Here is a 26,404-nt window from a genome sequence, read left to right on the forward strand (position 1 = left end):
CAACCAAACCTGCTTATATCACTTTAATTAAAACAACGCTCTTAATCATAGACTCTGGTGCTGATTAGCAAGTTAATAAAGCAAAGGAATCCAGTCCTTAACACAAAAAACAAGAACTTTAATTTTTAGTCTCTCAAATGGTATATGGAATATATTTTCATTAAAGGACTTTCGTACTTAGTAGTATCCAGTCTATTTCTTCACATAGCTGTATTTGTTAATCGAATTTTTTCCACACTTTATTTCTCCTGTTCATGATGCAGAAATACGTACGATTTAATACATAATCCAAGATGTCGTTAACTTTGTCCAAATTTGATTGAAACTTATATAGACAAGTTCACCATGATTATCTTGCATTTGTGGATTGAACAATACGTACATGAATAATAAGTGAGTTTTTAGTTCTTAAGATTTCATTTACAAGTGTTAGATTATCACGGCCTTCAACTCAATGCCACACAAAGAAAGCAATGAACATTAACATAAAGTTGCATACAACCCCATATCTCTAGTGACAAATCTATTTGTTCTTTTGCGTCTTGACTCTTGAGCATACCTAGGATTTTATGGTTGTAGAGCATTTGGGAATTCATGTTATCACATTTGGTTGAATCCGATCTAGTCGGACAAAAATATTGATCTTTTTTTGACCCTCAAACAAAAATCCAAATAAAACGTGTTCTCTTTTCTTTTCCATATACAGCCATTTAAGTCAGTGGAATACATGCATGCACATTACGGATTAGAGTTCAGACAAAAATTTGAAACCAACTCTAGAGGTTAGACTTTAGGAACAAGTATTACAAAGTAAAGTCTATCAGAAACTCTATCCAACTAACCAATACTTTTCAACTTCGACAGTAAACCACATATTCTCCTTCCTTAAAAGTATCTTATCATCTAGCAACATTTTAAGAAACAGAATAACAGAAATGCAAGCAAAAATCAGGTACGTAAAATGAAAAATAAATGTAATCTCAAGTATCTGCCGAATTAGTACGAAACTATATATTATGTTTTTTTATCTATGTTGTTATGATCTGTATTTTCAGGTGTGCAGTTGTTACCGGTGGAAATAAGGGAATTGGATTTGAGATTTGCAGGCAATTAGCTTGTAGTGGGATTTCAGTGGTGTTAACATCTAGAGATATAAGTAGAGGTTTAGAAGCTGTCGAAAAGCTTAAAAATTCATTTGGACTTTCTAATGTTGTTTTTCATCACCTTGATTTGGTGAATCCAATTACTCTTCCTTCTCTAGCTGATTTCATCCGAAGCCACTTTGGAAAACTGGATATCTTGGTAAGAAGAATCCAATCACTTAGTTTTTGATTCATATATACGTACTATCTGCAACCATAATCAAAGTTGGCGAATACATTCAGTATTGTTTCTTGTTGATGACTCCAAAGACCATGGGGTATGATCCGAGGACAGGGTTTGTTGATCTACTGTAATAACTTCAAAATACCAGATAACATGATTAATGCGTATAAAGTGTTCTTTAATTTGAATATATTTTTGAATTCTGCTTTTGAATTCTTGAAAGGTGAATAATGCTGGAATTCTTGGAGCTACAACTGATGCTGCTGGTTTCACGACAATGGTGCAAGCTCTTGTTCGGGTATATATCAATCTATTGACATATCTTCTTAGTGACATTATTGCAACATATTTGGTTAGATAAAATGATTACTATCTCACTGTTACAGATAGACCAGAACAAAGAGAAACGACCAAATTTGAAACAAGTGATAACAGAGACTTATGAATTGGCAGAAGAATGTATTAGGAAATAATATAGGAGTCTATATTTAGGAGATATACACTTTAAGGAGTTTGAGTTATATTAGGAAAGTGTCTATGTTTAGAGTTTGATCTTAGGTAGGAAAGTGCCTTGAGTGGTCGTCAAGTTTGTGAACAATATAAATAGGTCGTTGAGTCATGAAAGTTAATACACCGAATTATTATCAATGTAGTCTTTTATGCTTCCGCGTTTATGCTCTCCTCTCTCTTGCTCGATCCTTAACATGGTATCAGAGCCAGGTGAGAGGAAGAGAGAGGAGAAGGAGAAAGAGTTAGGGAAGTTTTTCATCGTGTTAGGGTTTGAGTTACAAGTTTGTTGAGGCGTTGGTGTCTTCACAAGGGTTCGGAAAAAAAAAAAAGTTTGGTTCCTACTGAGAAGAAGGCGTGAGATCAGCCGTGTTGCTGTTATAAAAGTGAAGATGACTTGTTACCCGTCAAGTCATGTTCATGTGGTTTTGTTCGTGTGCTGTTGACGAAAAGAACTTGGAGCAAGATGGCGAATTTTATAAAGAAGGAAAAGATGTTGGTGCCCTAGATTGATTTCCAGTGATGATGTTTACTGTTCTGATGGTGAATATAACCGCTGTGGTTGATGGCTGGGAAGAATACTGAGAATTGAGTTGAGCTAATATAGGTGATTCTCGTTGCTGTTGATGACGAGATGGTGATGGTAGACGAGGTTGGTGCTAACCATGGTTGATCATGGTGGTGATTGCAAAGAAAGAGCCCAAACTGATTATCAATGGGTTGATCATTGTGCTTGAAAGTCTGTGGCAAAGATGAATAGAGAGAGTGGTTGCTGCGATGATTGATGTCAGTATTTGCGAATGTTTATGGGCTTCTTTTGGAAGTCAAAATAAATAAGGAAGTTGTATCAGTTTCCTGGATTTGTTGGATTAGGGTCCGTGGTTTGTGTGTTGGGTTTAGCTGGCGTATTCGAACTTGAGTTAAGAAACCAACAGTGATGAAGAAAATTAGGTATTGATCACCTACGGATGGATGCTGATATCAGAAGGTCTAGGGCTGAAGATGAGTAAGACGATGATATTGATCATGATTCCAAGGAGTACGTGAGTTCGAGAAGGAAGAAGTTGAGTGTTGTCATTGTGTTTAGAGAAGAAGATTGTTAATCGCGTGGTTTGATTGATTGGTTGCGAAGATTGGCTTGTTTAGAAGATCCGAACAACACGAGACTTGATGGTTTGTTACAGAGGCCGAGTAGTAAGAGGCAAGACGAGAGTTGTTGTTGCTGCGGTATGGTGCGTATGGATATGGGAGTGTGCTGATGGCCATTTGCAGTCGATCTAGAGAAGAAAACAGAGATGTTGATCGGTATTTAGAAGTTGATGGATATGAGTTATGGAGGCGACGTTTGCTGGAGATTTGGGGTTTCACAATCCTAAGATCAGCCGATATTATTGCTTGCCGGAAAAAAAAAAAGAAAAAAAAAATGAACAATCACAGTAATGAACAGTTACAGAAGCCTAACTAAAGAACTGTTACAGTTGAACAATAACAGAAGTGTGAGAGAAGAAAAGGTCACAGTTGTGACAGTAGGTGTGACAAAAGAATTGTGACGGTGCAGAAAATTGTGACAGTTTTGTGGCAGAGGTATTGCAGAAAGCTGTTAAACATGTTGGAAGAAGTGAAGTGTGGTTGAAGAATTTGTGAGAGAAACTTGGAAAACTTACAAAGTGTGACAGACTTTGTGTTAGTTATTGCTTGTGGCAGAAGCGTAACAAGAAAAAGATTATGAGAGAATCTTTAAGAACAAAGAAGTGTGAAGGTTTCGCAACAATAGCGTGACTGGAACAAGAGAAGAAGAAACAACGACAATGTTGTGAAGAAAGAGAATCGATCATCAAGAGGTGATGAGAGAAAGAACAACAATAGTAGGTTAAAATCCTATGAGTTGTCGAGAGAGTACACAAAGTATTCTATCGAAGAAACCAAGAAACCAAGAGTACAAGAAGTATTCTACCAAACTACGAAGAGGACCGAAATGTCCCTAAACTACAACAATGGAACCTGTATGTTCTAAAACTACTATTGGGACCGTAATGTCCTTAAACTACGAAGATGGGACCGAAACGTCCTTAAACTACGAAGAGGACCGAAACGTCCTTAAACTACGAAGATGGGACCGTAATGTCCTTAAACTACGAAGGGGACCGAAATGTCCTTAAACTATGAAGGGGACCGAAACGTCCTTAAACTACGGTCTGAAGATTTTTTTTTTCGCAAAAGCGTTGAAAAAAAAGAAGAAGAAAGAAGAAAATCGAAGTTAAATTTCTTTTGTCCAAGATGGGCATTCGTGATCTACATGCTCCATCTTGAGGGAGGGTATTAGGAAATAATATAGGAGTCTATATTTAGGAGATATACACTTTAAGGAGTTTGAGTTATATTAGGAAAGTGTCTATGTTTAGAGTTTGATCTTAGGTAGGAAAGTGCCTTGAATGGTCGTCAAGTTTGTGAACAATATAAATAGGTCGTTGAGTCATGAAAGTTAATACACCGAATTATTATCAATGTAGTCTTTTATGCTTCCGCGTTTGTGCTCTCCTCTCTCTTGCTCGATCCTTAACAGAATGCATGCAAACAAATTACTATGGTGTCAAATCAGTGACTAAAGCATTCATTCTTTTACTTCAGCTGTCTGATTCACCAAGAATTGTTAATGTTTCCTCCCTCATAGGAAAGTTGAAGGTAGTTACTGCAACCTCATGTTTTTACATCTTGCGGATCCATATGGTTAAAACCACGGTGCTAATATTATCTGTATGTCTTTAGAAAAAGTGATTGCCAATCTTGACCAACCCTTCGGCCAGACTGATGAATAGTGTTTTGATTTATTTATTTTTATAATCCTCACCAAATATATTCACTTATTTTGATTTTAGTATATATACAACAAAAAGGCTTTGGAAATACTTGATGACGGCGATAGCCTAACAGAAGAGAGAGTGGATGAGATTGTGAACATATTTTTTAAGGATTTCAGAGAAGATCTTTTAGAAACAAAAGGATGGCCTTCATGTCTACCTGCATATACAATCTCAAAAATATGTTTGAATGCTTATACAAGGATATTGGCAAGAGAATTTCCTACATTTCGCGTAAATTGTGTATGTCCTGGTTGGGTTGAAACAGATATTTGCTAAAATAGTGGAGTTTTCACTACTGCAGAAGGTGCGGAAAAAGTTTTGAGTTTGGTTCTTGTACCTGATGATGGACCTTCTGGCCTATACTTTACCAATGGGGAAGTAACACCATTTTGATGTATAATATTAATACAATATAGCAGCAAGAAAGATGTCATGATTACTGTTTTAGCTCTACGAATTATACACTAATTACTTTGCTGCAAATTATCATATTATTAAATGGAAAAATAATCACATTAATTACTTGATTTTACTATCAAGACGTTAAGAGTAAATTGGCCTTATAGCTCATGAGCCAGAATCTATCTTGTGACATAAATTTTTTAAAAACATTGCCATGTTGTTCAAAATGAGCTCGTGGCAAGAAAACATCTCACATCAATTCAGATTTTAACTACAACACTCTACAATACCAGAGCTGTAACTACTGCAGAAGGTGTCGAACGGAGTTGTAAACTTGGCCCTGTACCTGACGATGGACCTTCCCCTCTACCTTACCAATGGAGAAGCATCATCATGTTGACCCATCATGCAAATTAGCAACAAGAAAAATTTCATGTCTACAGATTGAAGCTCTTATACTGGCAGTAATAAGAAGTCATCTAACAATAAAAGAGGTAACCACTTTTCATTCTAGATAGATTCTCATAGGTATCCCTTGATCATAAATACGCTAGTTACAATATATCAATTGTTAAAGCTCATACTGCATAATGCGGCTACTTTCGTTTCGCGCCCAACTCCCCAAGCACACGAAAGCGCCAGGGTGAGATTGCCTCAAAGTGGCTTGGAAGCATCAAAGTGCATGGCCTTTGATGATCAATATAAGAAGCTTTCACTTAGCGACAAATAATTAAATCAACTTCCAGCTTCCAGTGCAACCATGTATCTTCAAAGAAACAAATAATCGCACGCGGTAAAACAATTAAAATATTATCTAGTTTGATGGACTCTTTTGTGGTGATACACTCCCCTTTTGTGGTGATACACTCCCCCGCGGTGTGTCCCGCAGGAGGCAGTGGGGTGAGGCCCATCAACCCGGTGGTTCAGCAAGGTGGGTTTATAATGGGGCCACCTCATGTGGGACAAGCTGCGGGACCCAACCTGCCGTCAGTTTAGACGTACTCGTACTTGTAATTTGTTCCTTATTGAGATAAAATTTTGTTTCCAATTTCTTAACTTGTAGTGTGAATGGAATGATAGATTATTCACAAAATTGATTAAAAAGCTCAAAATTAACAATTTCTGGACGAAAAAAACATTTAGATTTTAATACTGTTTAAATAGACAAAAATATAAAAATAGTCAGAATGTAAACAGTTTCATCCTACCCATTTTATCCTTGCTATTTTTTAAGTTTAAGTTATGATGAATCCAGTTTCATCCTTGCTATTTTTTTGGTGTCCATTTCACCCATGCTAATTTTTACTCGTCCATTTGAACCATGTTTTAAAAATATTTGGACAAATGATCCATTTTCCGTAGATTATTGTGGTACATCTTTGGGTTTAGAAGTAAACAAAAGAAAGCGTAATTGAAGTGCATTCCATCTTAGTGATTAATGCCAAAAAGCTAAATACTTCGGAGAGTCTAAAATCGTATTTCTCGAAGTTCATTGCCGTTTATATAAATCTGGCTAAATTGGGGCCTATAGATTACTTCATCTACCCAATTTACAATGATAAGGGGTGTCTAATATTTATGATAAGGGGTGTCTGATTTTTTGATATTTATGTAAACTATCAAAAAAATATTAATATTATTAAATTATCCCCATCAATCCTTAATAAACCTAACTAACCAAAATCAGTTTTTATTTCTAACATAAAAACCGATTCATCTCCTCCACTCCCTCTTTTTCCATTTCTTTTGAAACCAAAAATTGTCGATGATCAAACGACTCAAAAACGATTAATCGTTTTCTTTCTTCCATAAAATGTCGAAACCAACAAGAACTAAGTTTGCTACTAACATGAATTATTCTATTTCCGACAATCCCGGACTTGTTCAAGCAATTCGAAATAAAACGAAGGAAGTGCAACAACAAGCCGAAGCCGATCGAATCGCACAAGAGGAGGAAATGGGTCGAATCAGGTACTTTTCTATCAACCCAATCCTCTAAACTAGGTTTTAGTAACATGCAATAGGTTAGAAATCGAGAATTTTGAAATCAACAAAATTCAGTGTTCACAGAATCGGATTACGTTAATCACGAAGTAACCCGATCCTTATTAGAAACGGATTATGTTCATAAACTTATAGTCCGATTGTTCTGCATGTGAAAAGGAATCGGGGAACGTTAGTGTATAAATAGCCCGATTATTGTAGCCAATCTTCCTGGATCTTATTTTGTTGGAATCGGATTACATATGTCTCAATAAAAACCGATTGTTTAGTTCAGAAACAGACTTTATATGTATATCGAGTAAACCGATTTCGTGAATCGGTTTACATTAGCACTTGCAAAAATCCGATTGTTATTTTTATATGTTTGGAATCAGATTTCATATGTATATCGAGTAAACCGTTTATATACACTGACTTTAAAAATGCGTTCTATTCCATTGTTTTTTTTCGCTTAAATCCGTATTCTACAAGCAAAAAAATGAAGCCGAAAAGAAATATAAGAAGCAATATGACCATGCTACTCCTAAACCTTTGGGACCTCGTCGAAAAGACGGTAAAAATTTGAATGTTTCCCACCGAAACCCAAGGGACACAGGGAGTAAAGCCAAAGGGATCATCATCAATGACCCACCACCACAAGCGGAGAAACCAACACATGAAGAATCTGATTCCGAAACACCTACTGAACAAGAAGGTGGTGACAAAGAAGTTGAAGAAGAAGAATGTGATGAGGGGGTTAATGAGGAACAAAGTGGTGGCAAGGAAGGTGGTGAATAAGAAAGTGATGAGAGTGAAAGTGATGAAGAAGAACGTGACAAGGAAGGTGGTGAAGAAGAAAGTGATGAGAGTGAAAGTGATGATAGTGAAGGTGACAAGGAAGGTGATAAGGTGATAAGAGAAGTCGTTCAAGAACAAGAAGTTGAACAACAAGACCAAGAAGGAGACCCTAAAGGAAAAGGTAAGAAGAAAGAAGTTCCAAAGAAGAAGAAAGGTGACCACATGCCCGAAGAGCTGAATATGTTTTCTCGCGGCCCTGATGATCCACCTTTAGGGATACCAGGTGATGGAGAAAATGTATTATGGGGTTACAAAGGCAGTTGGACCGGCGTCATCTAAAATACCATAGTAAGTACCTAAACCTTGTGCTATGTAATGTAAACATTATTATCCGTGTAGTGTTTTGATTGTTGTCCATCGTGGTTGTTTGGTTTTATAGGATCACAAGCATGTCGTTCGTCTTATGAAGCCAGGAACGTCAGTGAGTAAGATGAGGAAATGACCACTTATAGCTGATGAATCAACCAGTGGAGAAGTTCCGGAAGTGGTCGATCTAGTTAATTCTTCGGGGTTGCTTTCTGCGGTCAACAATTTGGGCCACCTTGGTTACGACAGACCTCTTTGTTCCACCTTTGCCGAGAGATACTACGGGGAAACGGATACGTTACATTGTCCGTTTGGAGAAATGACGATAACTCCAAATGATGCGAATTTCATTACCGGCCTAAGTATAGAAGGTAAAGCCGTGAAGAAAAAAGAGTACGTGCAAAAGCTTGACTGGGACAAGATTTATGCGTGGACCAAGGAAGTGTTCCAATAGGATGAGGAGAAGACCAAGAAGGAGATGCTAGTAGGAAAGGCAAAGCAGAGGTTATTCCATATCTCGAGGCTGAGGAGAAACTTTATGGGAACAAAGAAGCTTCGTACTGAGGGAAAAGAGGTGACGCCGCAACGTATCATCGGCACAACCAATGCGTATGTCCTCTATATCCTTGGAGCTGTTATCTTACCCGACGTTTCCGGTGCCCGTGTGAACGCCAATTTTATCCAGATGTTGCAACCGTTTGGCAAGATACAGGACTACTCTTGGGGCACTGCCATCCTTGCACACTCTTTGACGGAGTTGAGAAAGTCTCCTAGGGCTCAAAGGAACCAACTCAGAGGGAATATGGCTTTTCTGCAGGCGTGGATATATTTGCACTTCCCAATATTTGCTAAAAGGGCTTTTGAGAACAAGGATTGGGACGGAGAGCACTATGGAAAAAAGTACACCTACAGAAGTAAGCCGAAGAAACAAAGAACGGATTATCTGAATTTGAGACGCCAGTTAAACAACTTGACGACGAAGGATGTTGTCTCCTTACAAGGAGGCTTTGGATAAAGGAAAAGGAAAGAAGGTTGGGTGCCCAGAGCAAGGTGAATATCATGGGCTTTTGTTTCACCTAAGAGGATATGTAATGTACAACCCGTCGAGAGTCGCAAGACAATGCCTTACATACAAAAAATCCCAAACGCGCACAAGGATTTCAACTTCAATGAGACAAAAACCAAAGCATATGACAGTGATAATGTCATTGTTCACCGGCCTTTCCCATCATGTGATTATTGGGATAACAGAGCGTTTCACAAATATCCTTTGGTTGGTCCATCTCGAACAGATGACGAGGCAATTCCGGGTTACATGCCGTGGTACCTCAATGTTTTGCATACTCGAGTGATACGAGTAGATGAGAGGCCCATGATAGAGGACAAAGATACGGATCTCGAATACTTGGTACGTATTGTTACTCAATTACAATTTTGTTAACGGTTTTAGCATTATATATTGAATGTTTGTTGTTTGAAATTGAAACAGAGAAGACGAGTTGGACACTTGATAACCCAAGCAAAGCTAGAAATCAAGGAAGGGAAAAATGTGAAGGCCAATGAAAAGCTGATTGATGAATTAAACGGTCCCGAAGATATAGAAGATGGTGCAAAGTTTGTGGAGGAGGAGGAGGATGATAAGGAGGAGGAGGAGCCAAAGAAGAAGAGGAAGAGAGCCCCCCTTCCCCCCCCCCCCCCCCCCCCCCCCCCAAAAAAAAAAAAAAAAAAAAAAAAGATGTCTGAAGGTGCATCTAGCGGCGCCCAACCTGGTAAACGAGGACGTGGTAGTGGAGGTGGAGGTGGACGTGGTCGTGGTGGGGATGTTCATGAATAAATGATTATATTCATGTTTATAACTTTAAGTATGGATAATTATGGAGTTAAAACTTATGTCTTGTCTTAAACTTATTGTCGAATTATGTCTGGTTACACTTTTATTCTATGAATGACTTAATCTGGTTTCTAGTTTATGAATAACTTAATGTGTGTGGAAAAAATGGAGGATCCTGGCATTATTTCTGTCAGAATCCGTTTACATATAAAAATATGTAACCCGATTCTGACTGTTTCCCAAATGTTCAGTTTCGTAATCGGGTCACATCTACCTATATATAATCCGATTGCTAAGAAGAAAAGTTCTGTAACTTTTAGAATCGGTTTACATGTATAAATATGTATTCTGATTTTGGTGAAGAAAAGTTTTGTAACTTTGAGAATCGGTTTACATGTGCATTACAAAATCCCGATTGTTTGGCTTGAATTCAAAAAAAAATAGTCGTTAAGACTTCATCTATATAAGGACAACCTCTTTGAGCCACTCCCACATCACACACTTAGCCTAGAAAATGGAATGGGAACCCTTTGAAGATTTGTGTCTCGTTAAATCCTTTGCTAATAAAGAAAGTTCATTCACCACAAAGAATATACGATGTTGTACCGATGTGTCAAATTCTAGAATTCCCATACTGAGTCCTATATATATGTAGTGGGCTAATTTTCTAAACTATGTAATGAATATTTTGTTTCTGAAAGTAAGGCATAATCGGTTTACATGTGCATTACAAAAGCCCCGATTTTTGGAATCGGCTTATGTGGGTATTGATCAAACTCCGATTATGGGTTTACATCTTCCTAAGCATAAAACTCAACCCAGAATCGGTTTACAAATGCACTAACATAAACCGATTCTGGATCAAGTAAAAATTAATTTTTTTTACAAGTTTTGATTATCAATTAATGAAAGTTAATTTCGGGATTAACTTGATTAAACATTATTTAATAATCCGAATTAGCACTAATTTAATAACGGCATATTGGGCATTAATATAAATATTGGATAAGGAATTTCTATAAATTTTCTACCAACAATCATATTTTGTCATGTAGTTATGGCATAGGCCCCAACTTAGCCAGGTATATAAACACCCATCTTGGGTTTCTTTAGCACCAATTTGGACTACGTGACAGATTTTATCAAACGGTAAATCTTGGGTACCATATGTAGTCATGTAGATCTTGCATCACATTGGAGATTTCTGAGTCACAGAAATTTTCTGATCAGGAGCAAGTGTTTGAATTGCATTGGTTATTTTGATCACAAGGCGTACTATTGCTGCCGAGAAAAGTTAACGGTTTCGTAAGACATTTTAACTAATGGGGTAGTTGGCTGCGGATGACAATATTTTGATTGTTGTTGTGGATTTTCTCTTGTTAAAATCTAGGTTGGAGACTTCGAGTTGTGCGTCCATATAATTCTCTACAATTGACGGATTATCTCGCACGAACACTAATTCTTTTTAACCAAACTGTAGAATATTTGAAGCCAACATTTTCGGTATATGTTTATCTTACAAAGTTCTACAAACTCATAAAAAAAATGAGCACATTCCGAAATGTATAATTTCACCATCTACTACTTTGAAAATCAACTATTGAAAATCAACGAATTTTTAACCGTTAAAATTAAGATTGGTAGATGGTGTCGTTTGATATTTCGGAATGTGCTCATTTTTTCGGTATCGAAAGTTTTGTAAGACGAGCATATCTTCAAAATATTAGCTCCAAACACACTACCGTTTAAATTTTATTAAAAAAAAAATGTCTCTCAAAATGTGAGATATTGTGAAAATAATAGTGTGAAGAGATCCTTCCTCAAATACGAATACAAATTATATTTAGTTAGTTACACTAAATTATGTAGAGTTGTTTTCACTAGTGAAACCTTTCAACAAAAATTCGAAACGTATCGAAACGTATCCCAAGAGACATGACACTCCACAAACTTATATGGAATTCGTAAGACAGAAATATTGGCACAGTTAAAGCCATTGTGGCAACTGTGAATGCAGCTTGGAACAGGATATGATCACCTAGAACACCACTCAGACGCCACCACATATTATTTGCTTTTTGTGCTTTCTTCTTCGACAGTTCTCTGCCAACATTAGCAGCAGGAAAGAGAATAAGTGAAAAGAAATGGAAGAATAGTACCTATGAAAACGTGTAAACTTGGTTTTCGTCAAATGATTCAAATTGCAACCCCTAGACCAGTTTTCCTGATGTGTGATGACAACATCCTGTATCTCAAAGATAAAAATGACCAGGGAAACTGTATCTCGAACTTTGCACTCAAATGCAGAGCATGCTTGTATCTAGCAACTATCGTAATTTGGTACTGCAAATGCTCTTGCTTCCAATTATGAGAGACAAAACAAACCAAAATAACAGATCATGGATTGTACTTCTATGCATTTGATTGCAATCTCACAAAATGATCCATTGAATAATAGTTCAAACAATTGCTGAAGGACTAAAGAAGGAAGCTACTAACGAATACGAGGTCCACATAACTGGAAACACATTGCTTGTAGAATCTATCAAGTTAATAAAAAAGATGTTTATTAAGTCTCCACACTAAAGCCTCTTTCTCTTCTACTCTAACAAACCAAATAAATCGAGACATGCAACAAGTTGCTCATCTCGAGGTCCACTTAAAAGTAAGTTCAGAAAGACAAAACACACTACAGTTTCAATTTTTGTCTTCAATTTAAAATCAAAAGCTAAACCCCTCCACAGCTTATAACGAAACAAGCATAAATAAAAATTTGAGAAAACTCAGTGTTCACCAGGAGGTAGTAATGCCATTTCTTGAACCGATAGTATATCCATCTCATCGGCAAAAGCCTCGAACACAATTACACAATAAGAATACACAAATGCAAAAAAGACAATAACCATTCAATCACGCAGGTTGTATCCAGAGATAAAAAAATATCCTATTTATCTAGTATTAGTTTAGAACCAAGGAAGATGGACACAGCAAAAAACTTACTTGGGGAACCCATGCTCTAAGACCTCTGCCCCACTTGTACACAGTTCCATCATCATCAGTGAATTCTCCCTCGCCATCAGGTGGTGTGGAAGGCCTTTCCTCAACACCCCCCTCCAAGTATTTCAAGTGATCTGACCCACCAACATCATTTAATTTTGAGCCATGCTTCAAAGCCTCAGCTTCGAGTTCCGCTTTCTTAATCTCCTCTTGCCATTTGGCGAACTCATCATCATTGTCAGAAGTCGCTGATGTAACATGAATAGAAACATATTCAGATATCTGTCATATGCAACTTTCATATTTAAACCAAATCTGGTACATAAACTCACCTGTAATAGAAGATATTCCTGTGAACAGTCAGGGATCGATGACAACGGCAGTCATTCGACTCTTCCTTCATCCCATAATAGCGTACTCTCGGAGATGTATCCATTCTTGAAATGCTCTGCTCAGGCGAAGTAAATACAACTAAGTAGATGGTTCAATAGCTCATAAAAGCACTATGAACATGATACAGATGTAACAATTGTCCTGAAACCTTGATAGGTTACTGGTGTACTGAAAATTCAAGAACAAAATAAAGCCAGTAAATACTGCATTCGTTTTTACAAAAGAAACTACATTTTGGCGTTAATATTGTATTCCATAATAATGCCAAAACAAAAGCATGGGAATTCCTTCAAAGTTCCTTCCAGTGAGCACATACAGTTCATCTCACAGATGCCCATTTACTGAATTTTCAGGACAAGGCCAAATTCCTGCTCAACATGATATGATAAGCACATAAGGGAAAAATACATGGGTTTCAAATAGCATTCCTACACCAACAAAAGAGAGAATGCAGTAAATTTACTAACAGAACCCAACTCACCTTGTAATTCTGAGAATGCATATGGACCAACACCTTCTCAGTCAATTACTCTGTAGCTCCATAACCATTTATTCTCAGCTTCAACTCGACTGCAAATAACCATACTTGCCTGTATCTGCTCAGTTATCACCAGCAGCTAGAATCTCATTGCCATTTCACACTCAATTAACCATTTCAGTTCTGTTTCTATACCACCAGTACCAATTCCGCCTGTTAACTCTCAACTGCATAACCAGTTACCAAGACCAACAGTTCATCTTCTCTTCCTTCTAGTCTCCATCTTTCCTGTAACATCTCAATCTTCACTTGATCTAGCTCACCACCAAATTCATTTTCACAGACCCAATTATTCTTTCATCTCAGAACTTCAACTCATGTTCTCGATCTCCATCTCTGTCTCGATTACAGAATCATCACAACTCAAACCCTAATTTCTTTTAACAATCAGCAATTCCCTCTTTCCTCTTTCTTCAATTCGATATCAGCATCATTCAAACCACTTGAATCAGCACCAAGTCCCCTTTCTGTTCTTAATTCAACTTCAGATCCATCAAACCCTTGAAATCAATCATCTTCAGAAACATATATGTCACTATTTTCTTGTTTAAATCTATGCGTCACTCACAGGTTCGAGATAATAATCAATACCAATATTTGTGGATGGTGATGGTGGTGGTGGTGGACTGAAGAAGAAGATGGAGCAGTTTCGATATGAACTTGGAGGAAGAAAATAACTGAAGGAGAACGAAGATAAACGAAAAAAAATAAAAACTAAAAACTTTGTGGTGCCCGGGATTCAAACCCGCGACCTTTAGTTCATTGTCACCAAAAATCCAACTACAACAGGGGCATACTTGGCTTTTCAGCGTGGACCATTCTCAATCTTTTTATGTCAATTGATCACTTACATATGACAAAAAAGTGTCCATATAAGGTCCTCCCTCCCTTCGCTCGGTCGGCCCAACAAGTAGTTAAGGTTATTATGAAGAAAAACCATAACAATTGTGGAGTCAAAGGAAAACAAAGAAGTCCAAGATGTTGTGTGATGTTTATTTAACTAGATTTCTAGAGATGCTTATCATGTTAATGTAAATCTAGCTAGTTAGTTCTACTAGATAACTATTAGATCAAAAATGTAGGTCTAGTAGTTTATTTTTATCACTCTACAATTAAGAGTGTTTAATCTAAATATACTCATTCCAGAATCCTCAGACTCTGGAGATCAATAATAGTTCACCTTTAGGGTTTTTTTCGTAGACGGAGTGGTGTTGTAAATAGATCTAGAGCAATTTTTCCTAGTTCTTCTGCAAATCTTACGTAAAGATGGAGTTTCTGTTGCATCTATCATGGATGCTGATATTGCTACTCATAAGGATGGGTATGAGAAATTATTAGTTGGTGGATTTGTAGGGCGTCGTTTCCTTTTTAGTTTTGTGAAAAGTTTTACTAAGAGGGCTTGAATGATTAAGGGAAATCTCAGTATGACTATTCACGGAGAGAAGGCATTCATCCTGAAATTCTCGCTTGAAGAAGATCGTATCGCTTCTTTTGAACATGGTCCGGTGTTTATCTATGACACCCCATTCTTTGTCAGAGCTTGGGAATCGTTTATTGAAGATGAGTTGGAAAACATCCAGGCGATTCCAATAGTACCAGTTCATGCCTTTAATCCTGAATGGTTGAGAATTATTGCCAGTATGGTAGGAAAACCATGGTTGAGAATTATTGCCAGTATAGTAGGAAAACCATTATTTCTAGATGGCCAACTGCAGCTAGAACCAGGATGGCTTTTGCTCGTGTATGAATTTGAAATCAATCCAAAGTACGAGTTAAAAAAGTTTATCCCAGTGGTGTTTGAGAATGGTAAGGAATATGTAGTGGGCATTGAGTATATATGTGTGGAAGCCTCCAAAATACTCTTTGTGTTCTACCTTTTGCCAAAATGAAAGTAAATGCCCTCTGAGGAGGAAGGTGACTCCTCCTATTCATGCATATTCTTCTATGGTGAGTGAGAACGTCACAACCCATTCCGGTGTGTTACCAGAGACTAGTCAGGATGCTGAAATGTGAAAGGGTTTCAGCCTGGATAAGGAATGGACCTTTGTCTCTCACAAGAGGAAAATTATGAAATTTGGAGGTACTGAGAATATTGGTAAAGGTATATCTGATGCTCAAGCTTCACCTATTTGACCACCAGGTTTTGAGCCAAAAAGAATCTATATACAAGTAGGTTATTTTTTAACCTTTTAGAAAACTTTCTCACCTTTGTTTGAAGATGCTGAGATTGATGAAGAAGAGACATTAGAGAGTTTTGGAGATCATGCCACGGTAGTAATTAGCACTACTTATGATGGAAGTTTGCCAGCTGTTGGCTTATCTAGCAGTTGTGCTTGCAATGAAATGGTCAAGAGTGGTTCTAAGAGCAGTACTAGCAAACCAAGTGGGTATTCTTTTAAGGGTGTTAAAGGTGCTGACCTGAAAAAATCAGGCTGGATTCGGCAGCCTCCCTCCATACTTTCCATTCATGATTAATATATTTGGAATACAATGGGGGTTTAATGACATCCCCTTAACCAGGTAGAGTCAATGAATTTAACTAAGATGAATAACATTAAGATTTGAGCGTTAGTAGAGACTCGTGTTCAGGATATGAATAAGGATAGAGTTAGAAATAATATTCAACCTTCTCGGTTGGTTTTATATAACTATGATTTTTATGCTTTGGGCCGTATTTAGATTATGTGGGATCCCAATTGGGCCAAGGTTAAGTTCTTTTTATAACTCTGATCAGTATGTGTTTCCTAGAGTATCCTTTCATAATGGACCCTGGTTTGTTCTTTCCATTGTGTATGAACTCAACACTGAAGAGTTGGGAGAAGATTCTTGGAATAAGATCTCTAGTTTTGCTAAGTCTAATTGTCTCCGCTGGTGTATTTTAGTGGACTTCAATGCTTGTTTGTATGTTCATGAAAAGGAATGGGGGATTCCGGTGTCTGATATAAATTGATCTCCTTAGAGTTCAAAATTGCCTTCAGAATTCTCAATTGTTTGATTGCCCTTATGTGGGGTGTTTTTTTACTAGGTCCAATAAGAAAGATGCTCCTATAAGAATCACTTGCAAGCTTGACATGGTCCTTATTAACTTTAAGTAGCTTGAACTATACCCTGATTCTATCACTGAGTTCTTGACTAGTGGTATTTCAGATCACTCACCAATGTTGTTTAATGTTTTTGCTGCCAGAGGAACTGGGCATAAGTCTTTTAGGTACTTTAATTCTTGGGATGAGGAGGTGGATTTTCTTGCATTGGTGGAGGAAGCATAGAAGTTGGAGATGCAAGGCACCCCTATGTATAGGTTTGTCTCTAAATTGAAGAATATAAAGCATTTTCTTATAACTTGGAGGGAAGGAAAATTTTCAATTTTAGTGCTCAAGTAGAAGCTTCCAAGACTCATCTGGTCAATATCCAAAAATCCCTACAAGAGACTCCTTTATGTCTTGTTACCTTTTCTAATGAGAGGGCTGCAGTGCATGACTAATTATACCAAGAAAGTCAGGTATGAGGAATCAATAAAGAAGCAGCAGTCTAGAGTTCAGTGGCTGAAGCTGGGGGATAGCAATACTCTCTTTTTTTTCCACAAGTCCATTGTGGAAAGAAGAGATAGGAACATGATTTTGGTTCTCTATAATTATGATGGTATAAATCTTACAACTGATGAAGAGATTGCTCAAGAATGTGTATCCTTTTATACCGATATGTTGGTCACCATCCAGATGTCCCATTTGATGCTGGTGCGTGGGATAAGATTAAACTGAATCATCACGTTGTACATGAGGAAGCCATCTTGCTTACCAAGCCTGATAAAATTCATATGAAATCATCTATGCATTTTCTACCATTGACTTTGATAAAACCCCGAGGCCCGGTGGGTTCTCTAGCACATTTTTTCAAAAGTAGCTGGAGAATTATAGGTTCAGAGTTTATTAAGGAAGTTAAGAGTTGTTTCTCTAGTGTCAAGTTACTTGGTGAGGTAAATGCTACCCTAATCTCTTTGATTCCTAAGATCTCTAATGCTTCATTTTTAAATGATTTTAGGCCAATTGCATGTTGTAATGTGATGTATAAATGCAACACTAATATTTTAACTATTAGATTGAAGCATGTACGAAGAAACTAGTGAGACCTTGAAAATATTCTTTCATATCAGGGAGATCAATAAAATACAATATTATGTTGGCCCATGAGTTACTCAGAAACTATTACAGGGATTCAGGTTCCCGCAAATGTGCTTTCAAGATAGACTCGAGAAAGGCCTATGATCGTATCAGGTGGGATGCTCTTCTCATCACTCTTAAAAAAAATTAACGTTCCATATCAATTCATTCAATGGGTTAGTATGGACATTACTTCACCTAAGTTCTCAATCGTGGTTAATTGAACTGCTTATAGGTATATAGAAGGTAAGAGAGGCATCAGACACGGATGCCCACTCTCACCTTATCTTTTTGTTCTCATTATGGAGGTGTTAAACTCTTTCATGCTTGAGAAGGTCAGGTTATGGTTTTTGTCGCTTCATTCAAGGTGTAAGGATCTTCTAGTCACCGACCTTTGCTTCACAGATGATCTTATATGGTCTTTATGAAGGGAGATGTTTAATCAGCTAGAGCTCTGACCACCACTCTCACTTTTTTTCTAACAGAACCGTCTTGATTGTTAACAGCAGGAAAAGTAATATCTTCCTATCGAATGTTGATCCCACTTCTTTTACAAACATTAAATATGTATTGGGGTTTTAAGTTGGCATCCTCCCAGTCAGGTATCTAGGCCTACCTGTTCTCTCTACAAAACTTTCCCATAAATATTGATCTTCTCTGCTGGACCATGTAGTTGCTATAATCAAGACTCAGAAAGCTAGAATCTTATCTTTTGCATGGAGGGTTTTACTCATCAAAGTGATATTGAGTAGTATGTCAGTGTTTTACATCTCTTGTTTTGTACTTCCCATGAGAATCGTTTACATGCTTAACTCTATCTTTAGGAAGTTTTTATGGTCTTATGTTGATCTGATTAATAAGAAGTCTCCAGTCATGTTTTCAACTGCTTGCCTCCTCCACAATGAAGGTTGGATGAGTATAAAATGCATTATGACAACTAATATTGTCTCTAACCTTAGGCATATGGGACATAGTGAGCAACAAGAACACCATTTGGATACACTGGATGCAACAAAATTTGATTAGGGGCAAAGACTTTAGGCACCTGAAGCCTCCTCCTTATTCTTTATGGTGTTGGCATCATGTTCTGGATCATAGAGCTGTAGCTAGTCAGTTTATCATCCATCTTATTAACAATGGGGAGAGAACTAAATTATGGAAAGATAGGTGGTTTCCTCAAGGTAACCTTCTTAACTTTTTTCCTCCTCATATGTTTTATGATGCTGACCACCCTCTGGAGGCTAGAGTGAGTATCTAGATGTTTAAATAATGGTGAATAGTCATTATCCCCCAACTTGGTTCATGATTTAGGAGATACTTACTTGAAGGTACTTAAGGTGAAAACTGATCCTTTGATTGAGGATAGGATTGTGTGGACTGCTGGTATGTCAGGTGAATGCTCTCTTAAGGATACATATAATGCACTCAGACCTCACGTGACAAAAAAGATTGGTAGTCTCTGGTGTGGTTTTCTCACCGTGTCCCTAAACACTACTTCATAGTGTGTATGTCCCAAGCATGGGGGTTTGAAGACAAGGTAAAAATTACTCTATTGAGGCATGAAAGTTGACCCAGTGTGTATTCTTTGTAATATGATGCTTGAGGATGATTTCCATTTACTTTTTAAGTGCAGTTATGTTGTTTTTTTATGGGAGAAGTTGTTGCCTCTATTGGGTCTAAGGATAGCTACTTTTGCTGACCGGGAAGATCAAGTTAATTAAGTGGTGTAATGTTTAGTTCAGTGGGAATAGGTTAGTTGGCACTTTGAGAAAGCTGGACTTCAATGCTTGTATTTAGCATGTATGGAGAGAGAGGAATAGAAGAATTTACACTCATAGATCTCTCCCTCCTCAGATGCTTCTGATGTTAGGTGCAAATTGAGCTCTGTAGAAACTGCTGGTAGACAATAATGAGAATAGAAACTTGCAAACTACTAGGGATGTGGACCACGCTTTCAGATTGCTACCTCTTGGATCAAACCATCTCCTGGTGAAAGTGCAGTTAATTCAGATGGCTCTGCAAGAGGGGATAATGCAGGGTTTGGTGCCATTATTAGAGCTTAGGACAGAGAACCTATTGGTGATGTGACTCGTAGTTCTGTTCCTGGTTCTATAATTTTACATGATCTTCAAGGTGTTGAGGCTGGACTCGATCTTGCTTATATGAAGGGTTGCTCGAACATATCACTTCGTACTGACTCACAGATTATTGTGTCATACCTTATTAAAGATGATCCTAAACCTCCCTGGTCTTGCCATCATGTACGAGAATCGATTTTACGTCTTCGTGAAAAATTCCAAGCTTGCTCTACTTTGCACAAATACAGGGAGGCCAATAAAGCTTCCGACTTACTGGCTAGCTACTATCCTACAAGGGAGTCTGTAGAAATCGATCTTGAGTCTTTCTCTGAGGAATTAAAGAAAATTGTTCTGGATGATGTGGTAGGCCCGGGAAAGCGTATAAAATTGAAGCGAAATAAAACGCGGGCCTACAGTAATACCGCAAGTGCACGGTCGTCAGTTGTAGCTCGTGCAAGTACGGGTCGATCCACAGAGACTGGGTGTGTTTGGAGTTCTCTAGCTATTTTGGGCTCTAATTTGTTGTTGGTTAACTATGAAGCCTTTTGGGCTTTGGTTCTTTGGATTGAACTGGGTCTTTTCCTCAGTGAACTGGGCTTCAGTTTGTACAAACAATGGACAGTGGGCTTAGAGAGTTTTTGTTCAAGAAGAAAAGAAGTGACCAGGAGAGACAGGTAACAGTGAGCAACAATGGCTCTAGGCCAAAACAGCAAAGATAGAGGAAGAAGGCAGTGAGGCAATAATACAAAGGCAGTTAGCCTAAGGCAAAGACAATGAAGAAAATTAAACAAGACAATGACTAAACAGCAAAGAACTAAACGACAATGACTAAACAGCAAAGAACTAAACAACAATGCACTAAACAAAGCAGTGACAAAAGATTGTGAAAGTGATGAAGATAGTAGTGAAATAATGAGGCAATGGATGATAAAACAATAAACACAAGGTAATAGTGAAGTAAATGTGACAGTACAATGAAACTACAAGCGGAGAACAATGGAACCAAGGCCTAAGCCAAGGGCAGGGGAGATGGTGAAGGTGAAATGGTGAAGGTGAGCCTAGGCATACTACTCGAGTGGGAAGAGAACCAGCTTGCTCACAGTCACTAGTGAGCACTAGTTTCTTCCCACTGCTCAATCAAAACAATGCTCTAAGGCTTCTAGCCTAACATTCCATCACTTCTTGACAGTGAATTGAACCTAACATTTGAGAAGCTAACAGTTGACAAAACAAGAGAGCCTAGGCATACAACTAGAGTGGGAAGAGAACCAGTTTGCTCACAGTCACTAGTGAGCACTAGTTTCTCCCCACTGCTCAATCAATCCAATGCTTCAAAGGCTTTAGCCTAACATTCACACAAAACAGTAAACAAGAGTGATGAAAGAACACTAGGATGTTGAATCCACCATTAACCTAAGGGATATTCTACTCACAGCTAAGAAAATTACCAAAGTGCTAATTGTCTGATTAAAGCACAACTAGTCTAAGGGCTTAGCAACACTGAACATGAGCTGCACATGATGAAGACTATCTTATTGATTCATGGTTTCATCTAGTCCTAGCATTTGAGGTTTAGAACATACATAACAAGAACATTAGAGAACAGGAAAACATAAATAATGAACAACAGATGAACAATGAAGGAACAAACATCACAAACATCACATTAACAGCATCTTAACATGAACAACAAATTGAACAGAACACATACATGATTAAACAGGAACAGTGCATGAAACAACACAAATTGAAGAGACTCAAAAAAACATTAACAGAACATAACAGTTCTGGACACTGGCTGCTAACCCAGCATGAGCCAATTTCACACCCAACACCTTCTATTTATACAAGCAAGCAAAAACCTAAAAATCCCCAAAATATCAGAGAATTAGGGTTTCACCAAAAAGTGAAATTGACTCACCTAACCTACTGATAACAGCCCTCATACGTTGACCCATTCCTCTTATTCTTCTCCTGATGCAACCCATGCCTTCAATTTGTACATGCAAGCTCAATCCCAAAAATCCCCAAATTAACAGTAAAATTAGGGTTTTGATTTTTTTTACTCACCGTGATAAGACGAGTCCGTCTTCAACCCATGCTTCTTCTCCCTTCTCTGCTCCTTCCCATGCCTTCAATTTCTCTTTCTAGCCCGACATATTTCACTAATCTCTCCTCTAGGGTTTCTGAAAAGGAAGAGAGAATGGTGAAATAGGTAGGATGATGATGGGTTTCGATTGGTGAGATCCATGATGGCTTTTGGTGGTTGTGGCAGAGGTATGGTGGCGGAATGGGTGTTGCAGAGAGGAGGTGGAGAGAAAGAGAAGAAGAAGAAGGAAATGAAAGAGAAGAAGAATGGGTCGACAGTTTAGGGTATAGGGTATCCGTTTTTAGGGTGTTGAGCGGGCGCATCAAAGTTAGATGTTGGCGAAGCTGAGCCACTGGAATCGAAGCTGGTAGGTAAATCGGACGGCTCCGCCTGAAGAGGCTGGTAGCGACCGTCGGATGTCTTGATACAACGAAGTTAACGGCTCTAGATGGGGTTAGGTGTTGAAGTGTTAAGCGGAAGTATCGAGATTTGATGCGCAGGCAAAGAAGCGACCGTAGGATCTAAATGTGATCTAATCTGAAGGCTTGGAATTTAGGCACTATGGTGTTTTGCAGGGACTTCAGATTTTGATGCACGATGAAGAAGCGACCATTGGATGATGAGATGGATCCAATCTAACGGCTGAGAATGGAGGCGGGTATGGATATAGAAAATGGGTTTGGGTAAGGGTTTTGGGCCTTGGGTATGCCAAGCCCATATCTTCTTTAAGAACAATTCTTCCTTCTTGAGCCCATTCCTAGCTTTTTGGACGTGCGCTCCATTCTTTGCGGCTTCCTTGCGTAATTTCTTCCGGCTTTTCACAACTCTTCAGCTCTTTTTCGCTCCGCAAGTCATCCAGACTTTATTTATTACCTAAAAATGCAAGATTAAGTAAGAAAAATATTTATTCTTGAAAACAATGAAAATACAGAATATGGGATAAAATGTAGAATTAATGCACAAAAGATGAGTTAATTGCCAATAAAAAGGGACAAATATATACATTATTTGGCACTCATCAAATACCCCCAAACCTGAATTTTACTTGTCCTCAAGTAAAACAAAACTAAGGAAATCCTACCTATACCACTGTCGCTGGTCTCTCGAATGCATTTAGCGTATGCACTAAGCCTTTTAAACCACTAAGTGTCCCTAGTGGACGAGTTGAAGTCTCGTGAAGGTTTGCTTAGAACGTACCTACAAAGTTCTAGGTCAAAATATAAGCTCATATTCCATCAAATGTGACATGTGCAAGTCAGTTTAAGCTCACAGCAAAATGGAGATGTCAATCTAGCTATTAAAGGCACAATCCTAGCACTGATAATAAATAAAGACATGTGATAAGAGTGTAAAGTGTATCTACACATGTGTAAATAAAGATCTGAAGTTATGACTACTAATCACCAAGAGATAGTTTCTCAGGCTAAGAACCAAGGTCGAAATCTAGCTAGCTGTCCGGACTTTACGAGAATTGTGAATGAGTTGGAGGTATTTCACAATTACTCGCGTTGTACATCAATGGCATACACCCTCCTTGCTTATTATAATGAAACAACAAAATGACTATTTACATGACTCTTATTTACATTGACTATTCTCTTTTATTTTTGGAACAAGAGAGAATGGAATTGATAAATACATGATTTTTTTTATTTTTTTTTTGTATTTTTCTGATATTTTTTTTTTTTCTGAATATATACATCGTTTTTTTTTTTTTTTTTTTTTTTTGAAAAGGAAACACTTTTGATACATAACAAAAGGAAACAAAAGATTACATGACACTTTGCAAGAGGTAGCCCTTTTTGATGCACCCAGTTAAATTCGATGGTTGTTTTCTTAATGTAACCTCCACCTTCTATCCCAACCAACCAAAGAACAAGCTAGTCAAGTTTCGTTCAGTATTCTAAAGTGATTGGCAATCGTGACTTCCTATCAAACACCTTGAAGATCGAGGCCATACATGTATTGGTAGATCGTGCGCGTGCAAATTTCTTATCACTATGTGAATTGTGCTAGAATCAGGGTGCCTAAATATCTAGACTAAGACTCCTAATAATTACATATTTGCACAAGAGTCAACATTTCAAGGTAAATGAGCTCCATTTTTTATGTTTTTTTTTTTTTTAATTTTTTATTTTTATTTTTATTTTTTCAAAAAGAAGGAGTTCTTGTTTTCAATTATGGCATATTATCAAAGTATCTACTTTTCACCCCCAAACCTAAACTAAACATTGTCCTCAATGTTTCAAAATATGAACAAAATTATAATACAACATATGAAGAGGATCATGTTGAGTAGAGAAAAAGGAAAGAGAGTACCCGATTTCGGCGAAAGCATTATTAGAACTCCGTTATTCAAGGCAAGAATCCAACATATGTCAGCCGAGATCATATTGGATTAGTAAAATTTATACAAAAGGAACAAAAAGGTTTTTAAGAAATTTTATCTACTGGATTATATACAAAAATTCACCATGCACTAACAATCTAAAGAGTTGAGGATCAACCCAAAAGACAAAGTGTAGAGGTTTCAACAGCTTCACACAAATATAACAGGAAATAAACGCAAGTGAAACTGTGAAACAAAATGAGCCACCCCCAAACCTGGATTTTTCAACGGATAAAATTTTGGAAACAAAATCTCGCAGTTTTGGGGGTTCATCATGTACAAGGTCTAACTCAAAATGAACTTTGCTAGGGACGGGTACACATGCTAATTCCAACTGTGGTTCCTCAAAGATATTATACTTAGATGCAAAATAGTCCAAGAGGACTTGAGAGGCACACAGTTCCAAACCTAGATTAGGGACTCTCAGAAAAGTCGGTTTGACAATATGGGTACAAACCAAATCTAGGTTGGGTGGAAGGCCATCAGATTGTGACTTATGTAGGACGATAGGCACATCATTATTAATCACATCAACATCTCCTAAGTCTTCTACAAGTGTCATAACATGCTCACAATCATCAAACAAATTGGCAAGATCACAATCAGAGTCATCAACATCATCAACAAATTTATTCTCATGCATCGGCAAATCAGGAGAAATATCACAATGTGACCTAGGTAGAGAATCAGACACATCAAATATATTTTCATGCATATTAGTGTCTACAGAAGATTCAACTATTCCTATGTCATGCTCATCTTCACAGAATAATTGTACGAATCCCATGTCAATATCAAAATCATATGAATTACAATGAGTATTAGAAAGAACAACATGCATGAAGGTCGAGGGCGAGAAGCCATATGTTTTTGAACCAACAGGTTCCACAATATTTTCATGTTCTTCTAACATATCATCATAATCATCATAATCATCATCATGGTAGCATGCATATTGGTCCTCATTAACAGTGGTGGTGTCATTAGTCGATTCATGTTCCTCTAAATTAGGTTCATATTCAACATTATTTACATGAATGGGACTAGACACTTCATTAGGGACAACATACATTTCCTCGTGAATTTCCTCCTTTTGTAGGTGAAGCAAAATCTGATCTAAATATGCATGAATTCGTGATGTAGATCTATCATAGTCTTGCCTGCAGAGTCTTAAAGCTTCTGTGGTGGAGTCTAAATTCATGGGAGTACCAAATTCTTCATGTTCAAATTGTGGTGAATGGTACATGTGTGCATGGTCATTAGGGTTTACAAAATATTGATCCCAACCCTCAAAGGATTGATTATGGTCCCAATGACTACCATTCTCACAATTTATGGGCATTTCATACCTTGGATTTTCTCTAGATTGCCTAAAATTATGCAAAATATGACAATTCTCAACAGGGTGGTCTAAACTACCACATGCGTGACATGCATAGATTTCAGGTTGCCTAAGAAAATTAGATGTGACAGATTCCTCATGTGATTGCATTTCTAAAGCTGTGATTCGAGCTTCTATTTGATCCATAAGTGATGATTGTGTGAGTGAGGCTCTAGCAGAATGTTCATTTCACGTTGCGATGAATGATGCATGTATGAATAGTCATTAGGGTTCATGTATTGCGGCTCGGGACTTTGAAAATGTCCATAATAATTCCTATGACTATTGACATCATGGTCCGTGGAAGG

The 26,404-nt window shown here is 37.6% G+C and overlaps 1 long non-coding RNA gene and 1 pseudogene across 2 annotated transcripts; one reads left to right on the plus strand and one right to left on the minus strand.

Moving 5' to 3' along the window:
• The first annotated feature begins 798 nt into the window (after positions 1 to 798).
• On the plus strand, positions 799 to 5,216 carry LOC113304901 (annotated as a pseudogene).
• A 6,646-nt stretch (positions 5,217 to 11,862) lies between these two features.
• On the minus strand, positions 11,863 to 14,684 carry LOC113302838. 2 transcript variants are annotated; one of them, XR_003337144.1, is made up of 5 exons: positions 13,946 to 14,684; positions 13,404 to 13,832; positions 13,075 to 13,319; positions 12,869 to 12,926; positions 11,863 to 12,177 (listed from the first exon to the last, which is right to left on the minus strand). It is a non-coding gene; the product is annotated as an uncharacterized LOC113302838 (long non-coding RNA). The 2 variants fall into 2 exon arrangements; XR_003337143.1 differs by lacking the exon at positions 12,869 to 12,926.
• Between the last annotated feature and the right edge of the window lie 11,720 nt (positions 14,685 to 26,404).

The sequence above is a fragment of the Papaver somniferum genome, chromosome 8 (genome assembly GCF_003573695.1).
Source record: "Papaver somniferum cultivar HN1 chromosome 8, ASM357369v1, whole genome shotgun sequence".
Classification (NCBI taxonomy): domain Eukaryota; kingdom Viridiplantae; phylum Streptophyta; class Magnoliopsida; order Ranunculales; family Papaveraceae; genus Papaver; species Papaver somniferum.